This window comes from Crocodylus siamensis, chromosome 5 (assembly GCF_052110815.1).
Source record: "Crocodylus siamensis isolate JL-2025a chromosome 5, ASM5211081v1, whole genome shotgun sequence".
NCBI classification, from domain to species: domain Eukaryota; kingdom Metazoa; phylum Chordata; order Crocodylia; family Crocodylidae; genus Crocodylus; species Crocodylus siamensis.
Window position 1 is genome coordinate 46,998,335 of NC_143399.1, and position 10,419 is coordinate 47,008,753.

Sequence of the window (10,419 nt, forward strand, 5' to 3'; positions counted from 1 at the left end):
AGTAATGCAGACACTTCACTATTTAGAACTGTACTGAGGCCATCATCTCATTTCATGAAATTCAAATAAGCATCAGACCTTACAGTTACTACCAAGCCAACCAGCTTCAAGCCTAATATCTACTGCATGCTGTTTTAAATTAACCTGGATTTGGTATGAGGCTGGTAAAAAGGAAAAGACAGACAACTTGCTTCTCCATGAATTACAATGCTGTTCAAAAAGTCTGACAGCCAGAAACTACAGTTGTATGTGCAGTGAGTGCTCTGGTAGCAGCAGTACAACTTCCCTCAAAATAACATGCCAACGTGTCTACTCTGAAGAGACCTTTTCTAGGACAGCAAAAATAAGCAAGGGCAACTTCAAGGAAAGAGAGGAGAGTCTAACTTCAATGCACCCAGCTCCAAAAATGGCAATTGTGTGTATAGTTTGCATTAATGTTCAAATTACCTATTGCTAATTACTAAGCTGGTTTCACTGATGGATGAGAGATCCTGCCAACCCTTCAGCATGGCAGACTTTATGTATTTCAATTACCTATTAATAAAAAAGTAGCCACACAGGCTTCAGAGTCATCACCAGGAAGACAGCCTAACATGAAAAGGTGTTACTGCCTGAAAAAAATAAATAAAATAAAATAACAGGGCAGCCTCCTTCCTCACTGCATCCCCATGTAAAACAAAGGGGGGGGCCCCAAGACTCCATGTTTTACAGCGGTTAAGGTACTGTTGCTAGAGTTTGGTTCAAGTAGAAATTTCAACACGGACCCCTTTGCGCACGGGGATTGCCCAGCCCTTCTCCGTTCCAGGGAAATCACGGAAGCTGCCTTTTACCTGCAGGAAGCAAGCGTGCTCGACAGCACCAGGGCCCCCTATCAGTTACTGATAAAAACAACCGTGGGTGTATCTGCACATTTTCTCTTTCAAACCGCAGCTGGGGAGAAGGAAGGGCAAGGAGAAAACGGAATACACCGCCAGTTTGGAGGAAGCTGTCCCACTTCTGCTTCGATGCTTTCACAGGCCGCATCACTCGGCCGGCGGGGTTATGGGCCCTGCCCACAACGCACCGCAGGGTGCCGGCTCCACATCGCACTGCCCCTGGCCCTACAGTTCTGGGATCTATCGCTCCTGCGGCTCCCCCAGGGCCACGGGTGGGCGGCCCCGGGGTTGAGAGACCGGGCCGAGAAAGACAGCGCGGCGCTGCGCACCACTCTTTGTGCGCCATCTGCAGGGCCCAGCCCGCCCGGGGAGCACGGCGGCGAACAAAGCTGTTCCCAGTCCGGCTGGTGGCGGCAGGACGCGCCCCCTGTCTGCCCCCCGACGCGGGAAGACGCAAGCGTGCCCCACCCGCTCGGCCAAGGGCACCGGGCCGCGCCCTCCCCCTCCCCGCCAAGGGAACCGCGAAATCGAAGCCGGCCGAAGCCTGCGGCCTAGCCAGGCGAGCGACAGCACGGCCCTCACGTCCGCCGCATCCCCCGGGGCCGGCGCTCGCGGAGGGGCCCGTCGCCCCGCGCACAAGCCGGCCGAGGACAGCCCGCCTCCCCTTTGTTCCCCGCCCAGCCCGCAGACCCCGCGGCCGCACTCACCGCACAGGCCAGGCCGGGCCGGGCCGAGCCGGGCTCCCCGCAGCAGCAGCAGCAGCAGCGGCCGCTCCGTTCAGCCCCGGGGCACGGAGGCGGCTGCAGCGCCCACCGCCTCCAGCAGCAGCAACAACAGCAGCAGCAGGGGCCGCTGGGCCACCGCCTCCTGCCTCCGCCCCGCCGCCGCTGCCTCTGCAGCAGGGGCCATCTTGTGCGCCTGCCGCCTCTCTCTGCCGCCGCCGCCGCCTCCTCCTCCTCTCCCCGCTGCTCCTCCTCCTCTTGCCCTCTCCCTTCCCTTCACGTCTTCCTCCCCCGCCTCGTCGGCCTCCTTCTGCCGAGGCAGGAGGGGGCAGGGCGAGGGAGGAAAAAAGCCGAGTCACTGGCTCGGCTCGAAGCCCTGCCCCAGGGGGAAGGGGACTTGCCCCTCGCTCCGGGGCCTTCCTCCAGCACCCACTCGTCCCTGTCCTGCCCCTCTTCGAGAAGAACGAGTCATCCCAGCCGTACACCCTGCAACCGGTGCCCTCTGCCCCCCCCGGTGCCGGAGCCCCCTCTCACAAGGGGAGAAGTTAATGTAACACCCCCGCCCCCCGCTCCTTTGCTGACTGACCCTCACCACCAAACCTCAGGCTTTCATAGGCAGGGGAAGCGGCTCCCCCTCCCCTCAAAGGGTCGCCCGTGCTTGTGTGCAAAGAGGATGGGAAGATGAGATGCCTCCCCCTCCCCCTCCTTTGCACTCCAGGGGAACCTCGGCGCGACAGAAGGCTTCAGCTGTTAGGGCTGCAGCACATGCCAGGTGTCCCTACCCGAGGGAAGCCCAGTCCTTCATTTCCTCAGCAGATGAGCTAAGCTGCGACACACCTTCCTGCATAAAGGCAGGAGAGTTGAAAGGTCTCTCCCTCTCCTACAAAGGGGTCCTTTGTCAGAGAATAGCTGGCCCCACAGACCACTTCTATTCAAAGACACTTCAAGCATTAATGAAGCCTCCCTTAATTAACCATGTGTGGGGTGCTCTGAAGCTTCAAAGTGGTTGGAGAGCTAAATATTAACACCTCTGTGAGGGAGGTAAATAGTATCCCCATTTTACAAATGCAGTGAAGGGAGACACGGCAACATTAAGCAGCTTGTCCAAGGTCATACACAGATCCGTGGCAACAGAAAACAGCAGCCCCTCTTACCAAGACTTGATCTTTAAATAAAATCATTTGTAAACAGTCGACTGTAATTGTCTATACAACCAGTGTCCAATGCCCACACAGACATACTGATTTCACAGTGGGGCTCCATGCAGAGACAGTTGCAGGACTAGAACCATTTTAACAACTATGTCCCTTCAGAAAGTCCATTGACTCGCACTGTTTTTTCAGAATGGGTTTAAAAATAAAAACACATTTGCATCCTCCCTCTTCTATAGGTAAATCTTGTGTAGCTATCTGCCAATAAACTATATTTTTAAGTTCCCTGATTGAAAGGCCCTAAGGTTTTACCCCCTTTAGTGAAGAAGTAATGCAGACATTCATGTTGTGTATTGATTCATGGTCAGTTATAACCCTGCAATGAACCTACCAAATCATTACCTGGCACTGTTTTAAATCCCAGTTTGAGATACAGTGGGCGCCACACCCTTCAATGTCTAGGAAAGAGCAGTATAAACTGCAGGTGATGAAGAGTTGGCACAGCAGTCTGGGAGCTGTCTGCAAATGGTGGCCTGAAAGCTGGTTTATGATACTATGGTTGCAGAGTAGGTAGGATATCAGCAAAAAGTACACAGAGCTATAGTTTGTAGGCAGAAGGCTAGTGAGGAGGGGTTACATTGGACTCTTACTTCCATACCCTTGTATTGGGCGGTTGGACTGTTTTGACTCGTTTCAATTTTGAACAAAGGCAGCTATAATAGCTGCCATTTTTTGACTGAAGGCAGAGCAGGGTAGCACCTCGAGACTAAGAGAACAAGTTAGTCTCTGAGGTGCCACCTTGCTCTACCTTCTGACTGACTTCAGACTAACACAGTTAACTACCACTTTTTAGTTCTAGGAATCTTAGTAAAGGAATCCCATCCCTCATTCAAAGTATGCAATTGTTTTTTAGGTACCTATCAAAGACTAGAGCCTGAACAGCCTGGAATTTGGAACATCTACAGCACTTACCTCCAAGCTTGTGGTATACTCATCATGCTGAGAGAAATCCAGGGTTTGGTGAATCATAGCACTTACAGTGAGAGCCGGCTTCATTGCTCACGGTAGTCATGAATTGAAAAGTTTAACACTTAAGTGATATGCAACCAAAACAGCTTACCAAAAACAAAGAACAACTAGCTTTAGCATCATCTTTGGAACCTACCTCAAGTGGGATCTTCCAGCGATATCTGCTATTCTTTGCTTCAGAATCTTAGATACCATTATCAAATACAATATTTATACAGTTACAGTATATGTGTGTGTACGGCCGATGCAATTCAGTGTAGATAACTGTTAAGTGATGCACATGGGCAAAAATAACCCAAACTATACCTATACTATAATGGGCTCTACATTAGCTGCTACTTCAAAGGAAAAAGTTCTGGAGTAGTTGTGGCCAGTTCACTAAAAACACCATCTCAGTGCTCAACAACCATTACAAAGGCAAACAAAATGTTAGGAATTAAGAATGGAACTGTAAACAAAATAGTATGTATCATTATACCCCTCTATAAATCAGAGGTGCATCCACATCTTCAGTACTGTGCCCAGTTTTGGTCCCCACACCTCAGAAAAGGATTTAGAAGAACTAGAGAAAGTACAGAGAAGAGCAACAAGATTGATTAGTGGTATGGAAAGGCATTCATATAAGGAAAAAGACTAAAGAGTCTAGGCCTATTCAGATTAGAAAACAGACATAAGGGGACATTATAAGGGTTTAAAATATTAAATGGTGAAGAGAAAGTAAATAAAGATTTATTATTTACTAACTCTCTCTATACTAGAACCATAAAATGAAACTAGTAGGTAGTAAGTTTAAAACTAACAAAAGGAAGTTATTTTTCGTTTGGCATGTTATTCAAGCATGGAACTCACTGCCACCAGATGCTGTGGAATATGACAGTTTAACCAAATTCAACAAGGAATGGGGCAATTCTTGGAGGAAAGGGGCATCAGTATCTGTTGAAAGAGACATCAGTAGGGAATACAGCCCCTGAATTCAAACTTCCCTAACTCCTCTAAATGCTGGAGGCTGAAAGTGAGAGAGGAACAGTGGAAAAAACCCTGGTCATACCCAGTTCACTCTCCCTTTCAGCATTCACTCTCTCCCCCTGCATGACACAGGCCTATTTGTTGCTTTAGAGGGATTGTGGGCGACTGCCTAGTAAGAAACGCTATAAGCCTCACTTACAAAGGGAGGCCACTGGGAAAGCAATAACTAATTGCTTGGGACAACTAAGAACATAACAGGGATGGGAATGGAGGTCAAGCTGGAGCTCGAGCTGTTCCCTGGCCATGTCTGCTGGGTGTGCCCCCAGATGTAGCAGTGGCAAAAGAGCCAAATATGTACCCCACATCCCAGCATCTCTGAGCTGAGAGGAATGCTGACCACTGCTCGTGCCAGGCTACCCAGAACTCCTGGAAGCTGCCATGAAGTCCACATCCTCCAGCAGGCTATTGTTAAAGTAGACCAGCCCTGGATGCTTGGGCCACAGTGTGACCCGAGCATAGATGGGGTGGCCGTTGCTGAAAGAGATCACCACTTAGGGCTGGAAGCATAGACTTGGTTAGTGTTCAGCACTGAGATTTAAATTCTGTCCAAACCAGGGTGGCACACCTACTCCTTCTCCACCCTGACAAAGGTGAAGGTGGTGGTGTCATCAGGGTGGCAGGAATGCCAGATGTCCACCAGGGCGTGGTCTGAGACTACAAGGATGTTGGCAGCAGTCTGGCTTTACTCCCCATCCATATGATCCTGTACCTTGAGGGTGGCAATGAAGTCCCTGCTAAGAACCAGGCCCTTGTAAGGGTTGAGGGTGCCAAGGTAAGTAGTTGCCCACTGGTAGAACCAGGCCACCTCAGAGTCATGCACAGGGGCATAGATGTTTAGCAGGTTCAGAAGCAGCCCTTGTGCTTGCACCCAGAGATGGAGCATGCAACCTGGCACCAACTCAATGTCTGAGGGATTTCTGGCTGCAGGCTTGGGGAAAACAAGGTAGCCACCCCACATCTCCATGAAATGGCTGAAGTACACCATATCTCCCCACTCCAGCTGCAGGCTGACTTTGGGAGCTGGAAGCTCTGGCTGGAGGTGGCCAGAGTCATGTGGAAAAGCACAGAGTACCCCTCCCCCACAAAGGAAGGAGAGTTACCTTGCACCTGCAGAGACCTGTCCTGCAGCTGCAGATGTTGAAGGTTGTGATGGTAAGCAACCTCATTGCTGGGGAATAACAACAGGTTCAGCAGGGGCCTCACAGGCAGCAATGCCATGCCTGGGGCATGGGAGCAACCCTTCCATCCTCCACCCGTATATGTAGAGGGTATCATGAAAGTTGTGCGTCCCCATGTAGGTCCTGGTGTTGCATTGCTTTGGTCCTTTGCCTTCCCCCACCAATGCCCTCATAGCAATAAGGACCCCATAGAAATCTCCCCAGTAGGTCAGGGCAAGCCACACCTTGTTCTTGGAGTACCACATACTCTCCAGGAACTGGAGCAGCTCCTCCCTGGGGACCACTGGGGCCAAGAGGATCACTGAATACACAGAGCCAATGGACTCCCAGTTATCCTCCTGGCCCTGTGGTTCAGCAAGCTCATCCTGATTACTGGGAGGCAGGGGGGATGTGGGGCTGTTTTCCCCTCCTCCATCCCGGTGGGGGGAGAGGACTGGAGGAGCCCCAACTGAAACAACCAGTCCACTGCTTTCCTTGACACAAACCATGGGGTGGTCCATGGATGGATCAGCTCCAGGTGGAGGGGATAGCATGGGATTGGGGAGAGGTGGAGTTAGTAGCAGGGGTGGTGGTGCTCTGCTCACTCCCCCTCTTCTGCCTGCTTCCTCCTTTGCCCAGGAGCCCCATTGGTGGTTGAGGCATGAGGTCTCCTGATCTTCTAGGGTGGGCTGGGTGCTGTGGCTAGTGCCAGGGATGCTGGTGGGGGCCTGTGGTGCCTCCTCACGCAGGTACCCCAGTGTGTGGCACTGGAAGCACCTCAGATCCCCCACCATATAGTAGACTCAGATGAGGGACCCCTGGAAGGGGACCCTGAGGGCTCCCTTGGCCTCTACTTTAGCCCCCTACCAGGTGGATGGTTACTTGCTGGCAGAAGGACCACAGATGGCAGAGGCTGGGATCTCAGCATCCCAGCGGGAGAAGAGTGACCGGGGAAATGACTGTCCCCAGCGTGTGGAGCTGGGGCAGGAGGGCCAAACTGGAGAGATATAGGGGACCAGAGCTTAAGACCACTTAGAGTCTCAACTCTTCCAGGGGCTTGAGGGGAACATGTTCCCACAGCATCCCCCTTCTCCACTGTCTTGTGCATGGCAGCAGCATTCCCTCTAAGCTGCGCAGTGTACACAGCCATGCTGCCAGGTGTGCCTGCGTGGCTGCCCATGCCACACAGCTTAGAGGGAATGCTGCATGGCAGCCTCCATGGCAGGGCAGAAGACTTCCTTGCCATGGAATTTGAAGGTCCCCACAATCTAGCAGGGGTGGAAGGGGCACACAACCCAAGCCAGGGCCTGCACATAGGTCTCAGACAGCCAGCACCTCACCTCATACTTGCAGGTGAGGACTGGGAAGGGGGCCCAGCTGCCCAAGGTGGAAGAGACAGCAACAGTGGGGACCTCCGACTCAGGAGCTGAGGACTTACCCACAGTGACTTGGGCCTAGATAGCTGCAGCTTCCCACCTGGGAAGCCACATTCACATTGGTCAGGCCAGAAACAGGCTGAGTGAATACAGTGCTCTCTGATGAAGACTACCTGATCCCTTCAAATATTGGTGGTTTGGGCTTGGCGATAGGCCCTTTGCCCTTCCCACAACCAGTTGTGGAAGAGGCTCCTCAGGAGCCCTTGCCCCCTTTGGGGAGGTCTGTGGCCCCTCTGGGGGGAGCCTGGCTATGGAGGGTCCCCTGGCCTGGCTGATGCCCCCCTGGTTCATTGCTAGCCCCCATGTTGGGGGCTGCTGGGGCAGTAGTCCCCTCAGCGAGCTCTTGCCCTGCTATGGGATGAGGCGGATGTAGGATGGGAGTGGGAGCTACTAATCTTCCCCTCCATTTGGTGGGGAACTGAGGGGTCAGGAGGGCTCTGGCAGGTGCCTCCTGTGGTTGCACTATGCTTGGGGGTGAGTGGGAAGCTGGGTGTAGTAGTGGACATGTGTGGGAGGATGCTCTATAACAGGGACAGGGGGTGGCAGCACCACCAGCAGTGGTGGCAGCAGTGGTCCAGGGGCCAACCCTGGTGGAGCAGGCAGGGGGCCTGGACCCACAGGGAGCTGGCTGGAGCCCTCTCTAGGAAAGCAAAGCAGCAGAGAAGGGAGCTTGGCATGTGGCTCCTTGCCCAGAAGCTCCAGCTGCCACCCCCAACATGTCCACAGGAAACTGGGAAAATGGACCTCCAGTCTAACCCAGTAAATGGCACTTCTCACTCACACACATGCCATTTATAGACTTGGAAGTCCAAGATTATCTTTTATGGGCTAATTTTAAATGACATGTTATCAATTTATAAAATGATTATTTGATCAATACTCAAATAATAATTTAATTACTATACTTTGCATTACTTTTGAACAAGCCCCCACCTCAGAAATTAGGGTCTTACTGTGGTAAGTGCCATTAAAAAAAATAATAATAAAAAAAAAAATCACATAACAAAGACAGTCCTCTACCCAAAGTGCAATCTTGTAGGTCAGGACTGTCCAATTTCTAAGCCCCAGAGGCTACATTAATGAGGGCTAAATGGTGTGCACCAAGTGAGCCACAAGCCACTGGGCCACTCAGATGCTCCCCCCCCCACCCCATTGTTTCATGTGGACGCACCCCAACACTGCTGTACTGCATGCCCCGCCATACTTTCTGCTGGTGGCTGAGTGAGAACCTGTGTCCTGCAATTTAATCCCTTGGCCCATGAGCCACCAGTTGGACAGCTCTGTTGTGGATCACAATCAGAGAGTCTTTTGCTTTTGTTCCTTTATCACCACATGTGTAAGCCATTAAGCTTCCAACCTGTCCCTTCTCCAGAAAGATTACTACATAAAGTAATAGATCTTTCCTAATAGTCAGCAAAGGAGACTATCACAATAGTTTAATTTACAACCCACATACAACATCCACACCAATTCCTTTAAATAAGTGCCATGACTTTTGCACCCCAGTCCAACAAGTATTCCAGTTTATTTCTCTACAATCGTAGCTTAGAGTTGTAGAAACAGCTAAGAACTTGACTTTATATTCTTGCCAATGCAAGCTGTTTTCCTGCGGTACATTGCAGGGAACAGAGACTTGACAATCTGATTTTCAAATACTCAGCAGCAGGCCTCCATCATTTTATTAGTAAGGTTTCACTTTCATGGAGGCTACACTTTTCTCCTGAATTGAAATGCACTACATTTTCATAAGGCTTCAGTAATCAGTCATTCTCAAAATGCTTCCATATTGCAACCCTTTTTCTATTTTGGGACCATGCTTACACCCTACTTCCAGAGAGGCAAGATGATCCCTACTAGTAATGCAGGGATGACAAATTAGCTGTGATCCTGACACTGGTTTGAACCCCCTCTCCCAAGACTATAAACTCTTACTCTGCAATTCCTTTCTCCCCTGTAGTTTCACTGTTCAGTCTTTGCAGATTTTCCTGTCCCCTTCACCATCACAATTTGATCCCAATAGGTTCCAGATCATGTTTTTAAAGCATACACACATTTTTTTATCCTCTAGTCTTCAGGTTTGATTATCTTTCTAGAACTGATATATCCAGGACAGAAGGCAATTAGTTTCAGATCCAGAGCCCTATACAAAAGGGAACTACTACTTCTGCCTCGGATGCAATGTTTTTGCATATGCAGGACACAAATGCATTTACTTTTAGCATCTAGTTGCAAGCTAGTTATAAATGTTTGCTGTCAGTTTTTTATCTCCCAGCCTCATATGCTGCTACATTGAAGTACAGGGTCTTTCAGAACCCACAAGAATTTGAGCCTTCAACCCACCATTCTATTCTTTATTTTTTTTTTGCAGAAGGTCTGCTGTAGTCACATTTCTGTTCTAATTCTGAAGATCGCTTGTAGGCCCACAGTCCTACTTTTTACAAAATTATATCTGACAGATATAAATCTGTAGATATCTGACATATGGAAAGGTTGTTGAAGTGTATGAAGTCTTGCTGCAGCAGTCTAACTTGAATATTTTAGCAACAGAAGTTTCAACCATAACGCAAGAGTTCAGCTTTATTAATAAATCAGGAGACCTTAAAAATCAAAGATTTTGAAATCTTAAGAGATTTTATTTAGCTCGGTATTTACATGTTCCAAACGGCCCATAATGTTGGTGACAGGTTTAGAACCGAACAACGTGCTAGAACTGGACAGAGCTGAGGGTAAGTCCAAGGCGGTGACTGGATCTGAACCATGTGCTCATGCTAAGGGGGGTGCCCCTTCAGTGGTAAGGGGGTGCTCCCTCAGCCACACACTGTAGTGGTGGGTGGGAGGTGGGGAGCATCCATGCAGTGTGTCTGATGCAGCCCCAGGGCCTGTGGCCCCTGGTGCCTTAAAAGTTAGAGAGCCCGATTTACATGAAATCACCTTAATATAAAATCAGGCAATGTAAACAGCGTTAGTGTCAATCAGTATCAGTCCCAGAGTATATATTTATCTATTATTAATTCTCTCAGTAC

The 10,419-nt window shown here is 50.1% G+C and overlaps 1 protein-coding gene across 7 annotated transcripts in view; it reads right to left on the reverse strand.

Moving 5' to 3' along the window:
* Positions 1–1,906, reverse strand: part of RC3H1 (ring finger and CCCH-type domains 1) — a 96,903-nt gene extending 94,997 nt beyond the window's left edge. For 2 of the 7 annotated variants that reach the window (XM_090047763.1, XM_090047762.1), the window contains exon 1: positions 1,583–1,899. The gene's annotated coding sequence lies outside the window, so the exon portion shown is untranslated. Of the gene's footprint in view, positions 1–1,582 lie in introns of all 7 variants that reach the window. The other 5 variants (XM_090047767.1, XM_090047765.1, XM_090047766.1 and 2 more) reach the window with 5 other exon arrangements.
* Between the last annotated feature and the right edge of the window lie 8,513 nt (positions 1,907–10,419).